Here is a 12,887-nt window from a genome sequence, read left to right as displayed (position 1 = left end):
ATAGATAAGAGCAGAAAAAAAAGGGAAGAATGAAATTCAAAGCATGCCCAGAAAGTTGTGTGAAGCTCCCACCAGTCATTTATGGTTATAGTTGTGTGTCTTTACTTTCAAAGTACAGGGTTGATCCTTTCACGAACACTCTTGTATTACACAGACACAGATAGTTGAGAAGTCTTTTCTCACATAGCTGGCACAAGCTTGCGCTTTTCCTTTCTGGCAGTGTGGAAATGACAGCTTGGTCCTTGGAAGGAAAGTCAAGCAAAATTAGCAGAGGATGGTTTCGATCCATCGACCTCTGGGTTATGGGCCCAGCACGCTTCCGCTGCGCCACTCTGCTCGTTCATGAAGGTGATCTCTTTATGCAGATGAGGAGGCATTCAGCGGAGTGAAGTGGCATTGGTCGGGCTCTCACCTCATTTGCCTAATTATATCGCAAGGCATGCTGGGTGCAGAAAATCTTCATCTTCCCCTCTCACAATCAGTCATAACTGATAGTCCAGACCCTCTTACGCACTAGCCGTTTCAGGCCTTTATCAAGACAGCAGCTCTCCAACACTCTCTGTCTCTCTCTCTCTGTGATCCTAGTGCTAGCATGCTCAGGATTTGGCTTTACCTGGGAGCCAGAGATCTACCCGGTGAGGGCTTGCCCGGTGTAAGGCTTTTGAGCGTTTGGGAGCGTTCGGTACATGAGAGGACGTTGGACTGGAAACTATGCAAATTTGAAGCATCCAACCTTCCTGCTGCAGTCGGGGGCTCTTTCCATGGACATCTGCCTTTTGGATTCCTCTAAACTTGCCCTCTGATGAAACATTTTTTGAGCTGCAGTTACCTCCGACGTCTACAAGGTGGCGCTACATTCAGGTGAGGGCACAAGTATGCACAAAATGTTGGCGACTTTCACCAGATTTATCGATGGATCTTGCATATTGTTTTCAGAGGCTAGATATTGCCTAGGAAATGGTTTTTAACATAGAGATGCTGGAGTTATAATGTGTGGTCGGGCCTCAGCCCTTTCATTGTCTGCCCACTGTAAATATTTTTTACCAGCACATGTGAGTGGTGACTCTGCTTTATGAAACTTATCATATATTAGGACAATGAATATAGCAGAAGGGGCGATTGAGATGCTTGCCTACATATTTGTTTATTTTTTATATAACGGCTGATTAATCTGTTCATTATATTTCCATTTTGTGACATGTTGCATTAAAATATATCCTGCTTGCAGAATATATAAGTATTTGTACTGCGTTGGCCGGGAATCGAACCCGGGTCAACTGCTTGGAAGGCAGCTATGCTCACCACTATACCACCAACGCCCTCTGATCTGTGCGCTCTCGGTTCTTAACATTAGGATCCTGAGTTCAATGACTATCTTGCACCAGCTTCAATGGTGCATTTGGTTTAGATACCAACATGAAAAGCAATAGAAAGTTTTTTGCAGAGGGTAAGGAACTGGGATTGAAACCAAGGACAAAGCTGTGCAGAAGAGAAGAATGGAAAGCTGCATTACAAATAATAGATAAGAATATATAGAGGCAGCATGGGAAGCAAAACAGGGAAGAGAAATACAGAACATTCAATTAAATGCCCAGGAGATAGATAAGAGCAGAACAAAAAGGAAAGAATGAAATTCAAAGCCTGCCCATAAAAGTGTTTGAAGGTCCCACCAGTCATTTATGCTTATTATTGTGTGTCTTTACTTTCAAAGTACAGGGTGGATCATTTGATGATCCCTCTCTTGTATTTCAGCAGACACAGATATTTGACAAGTATTTTCTCACATAGCTGGCACAAGCTTGTGCTTTTCCTTGCTGGCAGCGTGGAAATGACAGCTTGGTCCTTGGAAGGAAAGTCAAGCAAAATTAGCAGAGGATGGTTTCGATCCATCGACCTCTGGGTTATGGGCCCAGCACGCTTCCGCTGCGCCACTCTGCTCTGTTGTGAAAGTGTTCTTTTTATGCAGATAGGGAGCATTAAGCAGAGTAGCGTGGGATTGGTACGGCTCTCACCTCATTTGCCTAAGTATATTGCAAGGCATGCTGGGTACAGAAAAACTTCATCTTCCCCTCTCACAATCAGTCATAACTGAAAGTCAGACACTCTTAGGCACTAGCCGTTTCAGACCTTTATCAAGACAGCATGTCATGAACCCTCTCTCTCTCTCTCTGTGATCCTAGCACTAGCATGCTCAGGATTTGGCTTTACCTGGGAGCCAGAGATCTACCCGGTGAGGGCTTGCCCGGTGTGAGGCTTTTGAGCGTTTGGGAGCGTTCGGGACGTGAGTGGACGTTGGACAGGAAACTCTGCGAATTTGAAGCATCCAACATTCCTGCTGCAGTGAGCGGCTCTTTCCATGGACATCTGCCTCTAGGATTCCTCTCAACTTGCCTTCTGATAAAACATTTTGTGAGCAGCAATTACCTTCGACAGCTACAAGGTGGCGCTACATTCTGGTAAGTGCACAAGTATGCACAAAATGTTAGGGACTTTTGCCAGATTTATCGGTGGATCTTGCATATTTTTTTCAGAGGCTAGATATTGCCTAGAAATGCTTTTTAACATAGAGATGTTGGAGTTATAATGTCTGGTCGGGCCTCAGCCCTTCCATTGTTTGCCCACTGTAACATATTTATTACCAGCACATGTGAGTTGTGACTCTGCTTTATAAAACTTATCATATATTAGGACAATGAATGTATCAGAAGGTGCGATTGAGATGTTTGCCTATGTATTTGTTTATTTTTTTATATATGGCTGATTAATCTGTTCATGAAATTTCCATTTTGAGACCTGTTGCATTAAAATATGTCCTGCTTGCAGAATATATAAGCATTTTCACTGCGTTGGCCGGGAATCGAACCCGGGTCAACTGCTTGGGAAGCAGCTATGCTCACCACTATACCACCAACGCCCTCTGATGTGTGTGCTCTCGGTTCTAAATATTACGTTCCCGAAATCAATGACTATCTTGCAACAGCTTCAATGGTGCATTTGGTTTCGATACCAACATGAGAAGTAGTAGAACGTTTTTTGCAGAGGGTAAGGAACTGGGGATTGAAACCAAGGACAAAGTTGTGCAGAAGAGAAGAAATGAAATGCAACAGTACAAAAAGTAGAAATCAGCATATATAGGCAGCATGGGAAGCAAAGCAGGGAAGAGAAAGAGAGAACATTCCATGAAATGCCCAGGAGATAGATAAGAGCAGAAAAAAAAGGGAAGAATGAAATTCAAAGCATGCCCAGAAAGTTGTGTGAAGCTCCCACCAGTCATTTATGGTTATAGTTGTGTGTCTTTACTTTCAAAGTACAGGGTTGATCCTTTCACGAACACTCTTGTATTACACAGACACAGATAGTTGAGAAGTCTTTTCTCACATAGCTGGCACAAGCTTGCGCTTTTCCTTTCTGGCAGTGTGGAAATGACAGCTTGGTCCTTGGAAGGAAAGTCAAGCAAAATTAGCAGAGGATGGTTTCGATCCATCGACCTCTGGGTTATGGGCCCAGCACGCTTCCACTGCGCCACTCTGCTCGTTCATGAAGGTGATCTCTTTATGCAGATGAGGAGGCATTCAGCGGAGTGAAGTGGCATTGGTCGGGCTCTCACCTCATTTGCCTAATTATATCGCAAGGCATGCTGGGTGCAGAAAATCTTCATCTTCCCCTCTCACAATCAGTCATAACTGATAGTCCAGACCCTCTTACGCACTAGCCGTTTCAGGCCTTTATCAAGACAGCAGCTCTCCAACACTCTCTGTCTCTCTCTCTCTGTGATCCTAGTGCTAGCATGCTCAGGATTTGGCTTTACCTGGGAGCCAGAGATCTACCCGGTGAGGGCTTGCCCGGTGTAAGGCTTTTGAGCGTTTGGGAGCGTTCGGTACATGAGAGGACGTTGGACTGGAAACTATGCAAATTTGAAGCATCCAACCTTCCTGCTGCAGTCGGGGGCTCTTTCCATGGACATCTGCCTTTTGGATTCCTCTAAACTTGCCCTCTGATGAAACATTTTTTGAGCTGCAGTTACCTCCGACGTCTACAAGGTGGCGCTACATTCAGGTGAGGGCACAAGTATGCACAAAATGTTGGCGACTTTCACCAGATTTATCGATGGATCTTGCATATTGTTTTCAGAGGCTAGATATTGCCTAGGAAATGGTTTTTAACATAGAGATGCTGGAGTTATAATGTGTGGTCGGGCCTCAGCCCTTTCATTGTCTGCCCACTGTAAATATTTTTTACCAGCACATGTGAGTGGTGACTCTGCTTTATGAAACTTATCATATATTAGGACAATGAATATAGCAGAAGGGGCGATTGAGATGCTTGCCTACATATTTGTTTATTTTTTATATAACGGCTGATTAATCTGTTCATTATATTTCCATTTTGTGACATGTTGCATTAAAATATATCCTGCTTGCAGAATATATAAGTATTTGTACTGCGTTGGCCGGGAATCGAACCCGGGTCAACTGCTTGGAAGGCAGCTATGCTCACCACTATACCACCAACGCCCTCTGATCTGTGCGCTCTCGGTTCTTAACATTAGGATCCTGAGTTCAATGACTATCTTGCACCAGCTTCAATGGTGCATTTGGTTTAGATACCAACATGAAAAGCAATAGAAAGTTTTTTGCAGAGGGTAAGGAACTGGGATTGAAACCAAGGACAAAGCTGTGCAGAAGAGAAGAATGGAAAGCTGCATTACAAATAATAGATAAGAATATATAGAGGCAGCATGGGAAGCAAAACAGGGAAGAGAAATACAGAACATTCAATTAAATGCCCAGGAGATAGATAAGAGCAGAACAAAAAGGAAAGAATGAAATTCAAAGCCTGCCCATAAAAGTGTTTGAAGGTCCCACCAGTCATTTATGCTTATTATTGTGTGTCTTTACTTTCAAAGTACAGGGTGGATCATTTGATGATCCCTCTCTTGTATTTCAGCAGACACAGATATTTGACAAGTATTTTCTCACATAGCTGGCACAAGCTTGTGCTTTTCCTTGCTGGCAGCGTGGAAATGACAGCTTGGTCCTTGGAAGGAAAGTCAAGCAAAATTAGCAGAGGATGGTTTCGATCCATCGACCTCTGGGTTATGGGCCCAGCACGCTTCCGCTGCGCCACTCTGCTCTGTTGTGAAAGTGTTCTTTTTATGCAGATAGGGAGCATTAAGCAGAGTAGCGTGGGATTGGTACGGCTCTCACCTCATTTGCCTAAGTATATTGCAAGGCATGCTGGGTACAGAAAAACTTCATCTTCCCCTCTCACAATCAGTCATAACTGAAAGTCAGACACTCTTAGGCACTAGCCGTTTCAGACCTTTATCAAGACAGCATGTCATGAACCCTCTCTCTCTCTCTCTGTGATCCTAGCACTAGCATGCTCAGGATTTGGCTTTACCTGGGAGCCAGAGATCTACCCGGTGAGGGCTTGCCCGGTGTGAGGCTTTTGAGCGTTTGGGAGCGTTCGGGACGTGAGTGGACGTTGGACAGGAAACTCTGCGAATTTGAAGCATCCAACATTCCTGCTGCAGTGAGCGGCTCTTTCCATGGACATCTGCCTCTAGGATTCCTCTCAACTTGCCTTCTGATAAAACATTTTGTGAGCAGCAATTACCTTCGACAGCTACAAGGTGGCGCTACATTCTGGTAAGTGCACAAGTATGCACAAAATGTTAGGGACTTTTGCCAGATTTATCGGTGGATCTTGCATATTTTTTTCAGAGGCTAGATATTGCCTAGAAATGCTTTTTAACATAGAGATGTTGGAGTTATAATGTCTGGTCGGGCCTCAGCCCTTCCATTGTTTGCCCACTGTAACATATTTATTACCAGCACATGTGAGTTGTGACTCTGCTTTATAAAACTTATCATATATTAGGACAATGAATGTATCAGAAGGTGCGATTGAGATGTTTGCCTATGTATTTGTTTATTTTTTTATATATGGCTGATTAATCTGTTCATGAAATTTCCATTTTGAGACCTGTTGCATTAAAATATGTCCTGCTTGCAGAATATATAAGCATATTCACTGCGTTGGCCGGGAATCGAACCCGGGTCAACTGCTTGGGAAGCAGCTATGCTCACCACTATACCACCAACGCCCTCTGATGTGTGTGCTCTCGGTTCTAAATATTACGTTCCCGAAATCAATGACTATCTTGCAACAGCTTCAATGGTGCATTTGGTTTCGATACCAACATGAGAAGTAGTAGAACGTTTTTTGCAGAGGGTAAGGAACTGGGGATTGAAACCAAGGACAAAGTTGTGCAGAAGAGAAGAAATGAAATGCAACAGTACAAAAAGTAGAAATCAGCATATATAGGCAGCATGGGAAGCAAAGCAGGGAAGAGAAAGAGAGAACATTCCATGAAATGCCCAGGAGATAGATAAGAGCAGAAAAAAAAGGGAAGAATGAAATTCAAAGCATGCCCAGAAAGTTGTGTGAAGCTCCCACCAGTCATTTATGGTTATAGTTGTGTGTCTTTACTTTCAAAGTACAGGGTTGATCCTTTCACGAACACTCTTGTATTACACAGACACAGATAGTTGAGAAGTCTTTTCTCACATAGCTGGCACAAGCTTGCGCTTTTCCTTTCTGGCAGTGTGGAAATGACAGCTTCGTCCTTGGAAGGAAAGTCAAGCAAAATTAGCAGAGGATGGTTTCGATCCATCGACCTCTGGGTTATGGGCCCAGCACGCTTCCACTGCGCCACTCTGCTCGTTCATGAAGGTGATCTCTTTATGCAGATGAGGAGGCATTCAGCGGAGTGAAGTGGCATTGGTCGGGCTCTCACCTCATTTGCCTAATTATATCGCAAGGCATGCTGGGTGCAGAAAATCTTCATCTTCCCCTCTCACAATCAGTCATAACTGATAGTCCAGACCCTCTTACGCACTAGCCGTTTCAGGCCTTTATCAAGACAGCAGCTCTCCAACACTCTCTGTCTCTCTCTCTCTGTGATCCTAGTGCTAGCATGCTCAGGATTTGGCTTTACCTGGGAGCCAGAGATCTACCCGGTGAGGGCTTGCCCGGTGTAAGGCTTTTGAGCGTTTGGGAGCGTTCGGTACATGAGAGGACGTTGGACTGGAAACTATGCAAATTTGAAGCATCCAACCTTCCTGCTGCAGTCGGGGGCTCTTTCCATGGACATCTGCCTTTTGGATTCCTCTAAACTTGCCCTCTGATGAAACATTTTTTGAGCTGCAGTTACCTCCGACGTCTACAAGGTGGCGCTACATTCAGGTGAGGGCACAAGTATGCACAAAATGTTGGCGACTTTCACCAGATTTATCGATGGATCTTGCATATTGTTTTCAGAGGCTAGATATTGCCTAGGAAATGGTTTTTAACATAGAGATGCTGGAGTTATAATGTGTGGTCGGGCCTCAGCCCTTTCATTGTCTGCCCACTGTAAATATTTTTTACCAGCACATGTGAGTGGTGACTCTGCTTTATGAAACTTATCATATATTAGGACAATGAATATAGCAGAAGGGGCGATTGAGATGCTTGCCTACATATTTGTTTATTTTTTATATAACGGCTGATTAATCTGTTCATTATATTTCCATTTTGTGACATGTTGCATTAAAATATATCCTGCTTGCAGAATATATAAGTATTTGTACTGCGTTGGCCGGGAATCGAACCCGGGTCAACTGCTTGGAAGGCAGCTATGCTCACCACTATACCACCAACGCCCTCTGATCTGTGCGCTCTCGGTTCTTAACATTAGGATCCTGAGTTCAATGAGTATCTTGCACCAGCTTCAATGGTGCATTTGGTTTAGATACCAACATGAAAAGCAATAGAAAGTTTTTTGCAGAGGGTAAGGAACTGGGATTGAAACCAAGGACAAAGCTGTGCAGAAGAGAAGAATGGAAAGCTGCATTACAAATAATAGATAAGAATATATAGAGGCAGCATGGGAAGCAAAACAGGGAAGAGAAATACAGAACATTCAATTAAATGCCCAGGAGATAGATAAGAGCAGAACAAAAAGGAAAGAATGAAATTCAAAGCCTGCCCATAAAAGTGTTTGAAGGTCCCACCAGTCATTTATGCTTATTATTGTGTGTCTTTACTTTCAAAGTACAGGGTGGATCATTTGATGATCCCTCTCTTGTATTTCAGCAGACACAGATATTTGACAAGTATTTTCTCACATAGCTGGCACAAGCTTGTGCTTTTCCTTGCTGGCAGCGTGGAAATGACAGCTTGGTCCTTGGAAGGAAAGTCAAGCAAAATTAGCAGAGGATGGTTTCGATCCATCGACCTCTGGGTTATGGGCCCAGCACGCTTCCACTGCGCCACTCTGCTCTGTTGTGAAAGTGTTCTTTTTATGCAGATAGGGAGCATTAAGCAGAGTAGCGTGGGATTGGTACGGCTCTCACCTCATTTGCCTAAGTATATTGCAAGGCATGCTGGGTACAGAAAAACTTCATCTTCCCCTCTCACAATCAGTCATAACTGAAAGTCAGACACTCTTAGGCACTAGCCGTTTCAGACCTTTATCAAGACAGCATGTCATGAACCCTCTCTCTCTCTCTCTGTGATCCTAGCACTAGCATGCTCAGGATTTGGCTTTACCTGGGAGCCAGAGATCTACCCGGTGAGGGCTTGCCCGGTGTGAGGCTTTTGAGCGTTTGGGAGCGTTCGGGACGTGAGTGGACGTTGGACAGGAAACTCTGCGAATTTGAAGCATCCAACATTCCTGCTGCAGTGAGCGGCTCTTTCCATGGACATCTGCCTCTAGGATTCCTCTCAACTTGCCTTCTGATAAAACATTTTGTGAGCAGCAATTACCTTCGACAGCTACAAGGTGGCGCTACATTCTGGTAAGTGCACAAGTATGCACAAAATGTTAGGGACTTTTGCCAGATTTATCGGTGGATCTTGCATATTTTTTTCAGAGGCTAGATATTGCCTAGAAATGCTTTTTAACATAGAGATGTTGGAGTTATAATGTATGGTCGGGCCTCAGCCCTTCCATTGTTTGCCCACTGTAACATATTTATTACCAGCACATGTGAGTTGTGACTCTGCTTTATAAAACTTATCATATATTAGGACAATGAATGTATCAGAAGGTGCGATTGAGATGTTTGCCTATGTATTTGTTTATTTTTTTATATATGGCTGATTAATCTGTTCATGAAATTTCCATTTTGAGACCTGTTGCATTAAAATATGTCCTGCTTGCAGAATATATAAGCATTTTCACTGCGTTGGCCGGGAATCGAACCCGGGTCAACTGCTTGGGAAGCAGCTATGCTCACCACTATACCACCAACGCCCTCTGATGTGTGTGCTCTCGGTTCTAAATATTACGTTCCCGAAATCAATGACTATCTTGCAACAGCTTCAATGGTGCATTTGGTTTCGATACCAACATGAGAAGTAGTAGAACGTTTTTTGCAGAGGGTAAGGAACTGGGGATTGAAACCAAGGACAAAGTTGTGCAGAAGAGAAGAAATGAAATGCAACAGTACAAAAAGTAGAAATCAGCATATATAGGCAGCATGGGAAGCAAAGCAGGGAAGAGAAAGAGAGAACATTCCATGAAATGCCCAGGAGATAGATAAGAGCAGAAAAAAAAGGGAAGAATGAAATTCAAAGCATGCCCAGAAAGTTGTGTGAAGCTCCCACCAGTCATTTATGGTTATAGTTGTGTGTCTTTACTTTCAAAGTACAGGGTTGATCCTTTCACGAACACTCTTGTATTACACAGACACAGATAGTTGAGAAGTCTTTTCTCACATAGCTGGCACAAGCTTGCGCTTTTCCTTTCTGGCAGTGTGGAAATGACAGCTTGGTCCTTGGAAGGAAAGTCAAGCAAAATTAGCAGAGGATGGTTTCGATCCATCGACCTCTGGGTTATGGGCCCAGCACGCTTCCGCTGCGCCACTCTGCTCGTTCATGAAGGTGATCTCTTTATGCAGATGAGGAGGCATTCAGCGGAGTGAAGTGGCATTGGTCGGGCTCTCACCTCATTTGCCTAATTATATCGCAAGGCATGCTGGGTGCAGAAAATCTTCATCTTCCCCTCTCACAATCAGTCATAACTGATAGTCCAGACCCTCTTACGCACTAGCCGTTTCAGGCCTTTATCAAGACAGCAGCTCTCCAACACTCTCTGTCTCTCTCTCTCTGTGATCCTAGTGCTAGCATGCTCAGGATTTGGCTTTACCTGGGAGCCAGAGATCTACCCGGTGAGGGCTTGCCCGGTGTAAGGCTTTTGAGCGTTTGGGAGCGTTCGGTACATGAGAGGACGTTGGACTGGAAACTATGCAAATTTGAAGCATCCAACCTTCCTGCTGCAGTCGGGGGCTCTTTCCATGGACATCTGCCTTTTGGATTCCTCTAAACTTGCCCTCTGATGAAACATTTTTTGAGCTGCAGTTACCTCCGACGTCTACAAGGTGGCGCTACATTCAGGTGAGGGCACAAGTATGCACAAAATGTTGGCGACTTTCACCAGATTTATCGATGGATCTTGCATATTGTTTTCAGAGGCTAGATATTGCCTAGGAAATGGTTTTTAACATAGAGATGCTGGAGTTATAATGTGTGGTCGGGCCTCAGCCCTTTCATTGTCTGCCCACTGTAAATATTTTTTACCAGCACATGTGAGTGGTGACTCTGCTTTATGAAACTTATCATATATTAGGACAATGAATATAGCAGAAGGGGCGATTGAGATGCTTGCCTACATATTTGTTTATTTTTTATATAACGGCTGATTAATCTGTTCATTATATTTCCATTTTGTGACATGTTGCATTAAAATATATCCTGCTTGCAGAATATATAAGTATTTGTACTGCGTTGGCCGGGAATCGAACCCGGGTCAACTGCTTGGAAGGCAGCTATGCTCACCACTATACCACCAACGCCCTCTGATCTGTGCGCTCTCGGTTCTTAACATTAGGATCCTGAGTTCAATGACTATCTTGCACCAGCTTCAATGGTGCATTTGGTTTAGATACCAACATGAAAAGCAATAGAAAGTTTTTTGCAGAGGGTAAGGAACTGGGATTGAAACCAAGGACAAAGCTGTGCAGAAGAGAAGAATGGAAAGCTGCATTACAAATAATAGATAAGAATATATAGAGGCAGCATGGGAAGCAAAACAGGGAAGAGAAATACAGAACATTCAATTAAATGCCCAGGAGATAGATAAGAGCAGAACAAAAAGGAAAGAATGAAATTCAAAGCCTGCCCATAAAAGTGTTTGAAGGTCCCACCAGTCATTTATGCTTATTATTGTGTGTCTTTACTTTCAAAGTACAGGGTGGATCATTTGATGATCCCTCTCTTGTATTTCAGCAGACACAGATATTTGACAAGTATTTTCTCACATAGCTGGCACAAGCTTGTGCTTTTCCTTGCTGGCAGCGTGGAAATGACAGCTTGGTCCTTGGAAGGAAAGTCAAGCAAAATTAGCAGAGGATGGTTTCGATCCATCGACCTCTGGGTTATGGGCCCAGCACGCTTCCGCTGCGCCACTCTGCTCTGTTGTGAAAGTGTTCTTTTTATGCAGATAGGGAGCATTAAGCAGAGTAGCGTGGGATTGGTACGGCTCTCACCTCATTTGCCTAAGTATATTGCAAGGCATGCTGGGTACAGAAAAACTTCATCTTCCCCTCTCACAATCAGTCATAACTGAAAGTCAGACACTCTTAGGCACTAGCCGTTTCAGACCTTTATCAAGACAGCATGTCATGAACCCTCTCTCTCTCTCTCTGTGATCCTAGCACTAGCATGCTCAGGATTTGGCTTTACCTGGGAGCCAGAGATCTACCCGGTGAGGGCTTGCCCGGTGTGAGGCTTTTGAGCGTTTGGGAGCGTTCGGGACGTGAGTGGACGTTGGACAGGAAACTCTGCGAATTTGAAGCATCCAACATTCCTGCTGCAGTGAGCGGCTCTTTCCATGGACATCTGCCTCTAGGATTCCTCTCAACTTGCCTTCTGATAAAACATTTTGTGAGCAGCAATTACCTTCGACAGCTACAAGGTGGCGCTACATTCTGGTAAGTGCACAAGTATGCACAAAATGTTAGGGACTTTTGCCAGATTTATCGGTGGATCTTGCATATTTTTTTCAGAGGCTAGATATTGCCTAGAAATGCTTTTTAACATAGAGATGTTGGAGTTATAATGTCTGGTCGGGCCTCAGCCCCTTCCATTGTTTGCCCACTGTAACATATTTATTACCAGCACATGTGAGTTGTGACTCTGCTTTATAAAACTTATCATATATTAGGACAATGAATGTATCAGAAGGTGCGATTGAGATGTTTGCCTATGTATTTGTTTATTTTTTTATATATGGCTGATTAATCTGTTCATGAAATTTCCATTTTGAGACATGTTGCATTAAAATATGTCCTGCTTGCAGAATATATAAGCATTTTCACTGCGTTGGCCGGGAATCGAACCCGGGTCAACTGCTTGGGAAGCAGCTATGCTCACCACTATACCACCAACGCCCTCTGATGTGTGTGCTCTCGGTTCTAAATATTACGTTCCCGAAATCAATGACTATCTTGCAACAGCTTCAATGGTGCATTTGGTTTCGATACCAACATGAGAAGTAGTAGAACGTTTTTTGCAGAGGGTAAGGAACTGGGGATTGAAACCAAGGACAAAGTTGTGCAGAAGAGAAGAAATGAAATGCAACAGTACAAAAAGTAGAAATCAGCATATATAGGCAGCATGGGAAGCAAAGCAGGGAAGAGAAAGAGAGAACATTCCATGAAATGCCCAGGAGATAGATAAGAGCAGAAAAAAAAGGGAAGAATGAAATTCAAAGCATGCCCAGAAAGTTGTGTGAAGCTCCCACCAGTCATTTATGGTTATAGTTGTGTGTCTTTACT

The 12,887-nt window shown here is 43.7% G+C and overlaps 16 non-coding genes across 16 annotated transcripts; all 16 read right to left on the bottom strand.

Annotated features, from left to right (window-relative positions):
• Nucleotides 1–265: 265 nt before the first annotated feature.
• On the bottom strand, nucleotides 266–337 carry TRNAM-CAU (transfer RNA methionine (anticodon CAU)). Its single transcript has one exon. It is a non-coding gene; the product is annotated as a tRNA-Met (tRNA).
• Nucleotides 338–1,247: 910 nt separating this feature from the next.
• On the bottom strand, nucleotides 1,248–1,319 carry TRNAG-UCC (transfer RNA glycine (anticodon UCC)). The gene has a single exon. It is a non-coding gene; the product is annotated as a tRNA-Gly (tRNA).
• A 547-nt stretch (nucleotides 1,320–1,866) lies between these two features.
• Nucleotides 1,867–1,938, bottom strand: TRNAM-CAU (transfer RNA methionine (anticodon CAU)). Its single transcript has one exon. It is a non-coding gene; the product is annotated as a tRNA-Met (tRNA).
• Nucleotides 1,939–2,842: 904 nt separating this feature from the next.
• TRNAG-CCC (transfer RNA glycine (anticodon CCC)) lies at nucleotides 2,843–2,914 on the bottom strand. Its single transcript has one exon. It is a non-coding gene; the product is annotated as a tRNA-Gly (tRNA).
• A 546-nt stretch (nucleotides 2,915–3,460) lies between these two features.
• TRNAM-CAU (transfer RNA methionine (anticodon CAU)) lies at nucleotides 3,461–3,532 on the bottom strand. The gene has a single exon. It is a non-coding gene; the product is annotated as a tRNA-Met (tRNA).
• A 910-nt stretch (nucleotides 3,533–4,442) lies between these two features.
• On the bottom strand, nucleotides 4,443–4,514 carry TRNAG-UCC (transfer RNA glycine (anticodon UCC)). Its single transcript has one exon. It is a non-coding gene; the product is annotated as a tRNA-Gly (tRNA).
• Nucleotides 4,515–5,061: 547 nt separating this feature from the next.
• TRNAM-CAU (transfer RNA methionine (anticodon CAU)) lies at nucleotides 5,062–5,133 on the bottom strand. The gene has a single exon. It is a non-coding gene; the product is annotated as a tRNA-Met (tRNA).
• A 904-nt stretch (nucleotides 5,134–6,037) lies between these two features.
• On the bottom strand, nucleotides 6,038–6,109 carry TRNAG-CCC (transfer RNA glycine (anticodon CCC)). Its single transcript has one exon. It is a non-coding gene; the product is annotated as a tRNA-Gly (tRNA).
• Nucleotides 6,110–6,655: 546 nt separating this feature from the next.
• Nucleotides 6,656–6,727, bottom strand: TRNAM-CAU (transfer RNA methionine (anticodon CAU)). The gene has a single exon. It is a non-coding gene; the product is annotated as a tRNA-Met (tRNA).
• Nucleotides 6,728–7,637: 910 nt separating this feature from the next.
• TRNAG-UCC (transfer RNA glycine (anticodon UCC)) lies at nucleotides 7,638–7,709 on the bottom strand. The gene has a single exon. It is a non-coding gene; the product is annotated as a tRNA-Gly (tRNA).
• A 547-nt stretch (nucleotides 7,710–8,256) lies between these two features.
• On the bottom strand, nucleotides 8,257–8,328 carry TRNAM-CAU (transfer RNA methionine (anticodon CAU)). Its single transcript has one exon. It is a non-coding gene; the product is annotated as a tRNA-Met (tRNA).
• A 904-nt stretch (nucleotides 8,329–9,232) lies between these two features.
• Nucleotides 9,233–9,304, bottom strand: TRNAG-CCC (transfer RNA glycine (anticodon CCC)). Its single transcript has one exon. It is a non-coding gene; the product is annotated as a tRNA-Gly (tRNA).
• Nucleotides 9,305–9,850: 546 nt separating this feature from the next.
• TRNAM-CAU (transfer RNA methionine (anticodon CAU)) lies at nucleotides 9,851–9,922 on the bottom strand. The gene has a single exon. It is a non-coding gene; the product is annotated as a tRNA-Met (tRNA).
• Nucleotides 9,923–10,832: 910 nt separating this feature from the next.
• TRNAG-UCC (transfer RNA glycine (anticodon UCC)) lies at nucleotides 10,833–10,904 on the bottom strand. The gene has a single exon. It is a non-coding gene; the product is annotated as a tRNA-Gly (tRNA).
• A 547-nt stretch (nucleotides 10,905–11,451) lies between these two features.
• Nucleotides 11,452–11,523, bottom strand: TRNAM-CAU (transfer RNA methionine (anticodon CAU)). Its single transcript has one exon. It is a non-coding gene; the product is annotated as a tRNA-Met (tRNA).
• Nucleotides 11,524–12,428: 905 nt separating this feature from the next.
• TRNAG-CCC (transfer RNA glycine (anticodon CCC)) lies at nucleotides 12,429–12,500 on the bottom strand. The gene has a single exon. It is a non-coding gene; the product is annotated as a tRNA-Gly (tRNA).
• Nucleotides 12,501–12,887: the final 387 nt, after the last annotated feature.

Source organism: Lissotriton vulgaris, unplaced genomic scaffold (genome assembly GCF_964263255.1).
Source record: "Lissotriton vulgaris unplaced genomic scaffold, aLisVul1.2 SCAFFOLD_975, whole genome shotgun sequence".
Lineage (NCBI taxonomy): Eukaryota > Metazoa > Chordata > Amphibia > Caudata > Salamandridae > Lissotriton > Lissotriton vulgaris.
This window is presented reverse-complemented; position numbering and strand designations above follow the sequence as displayed.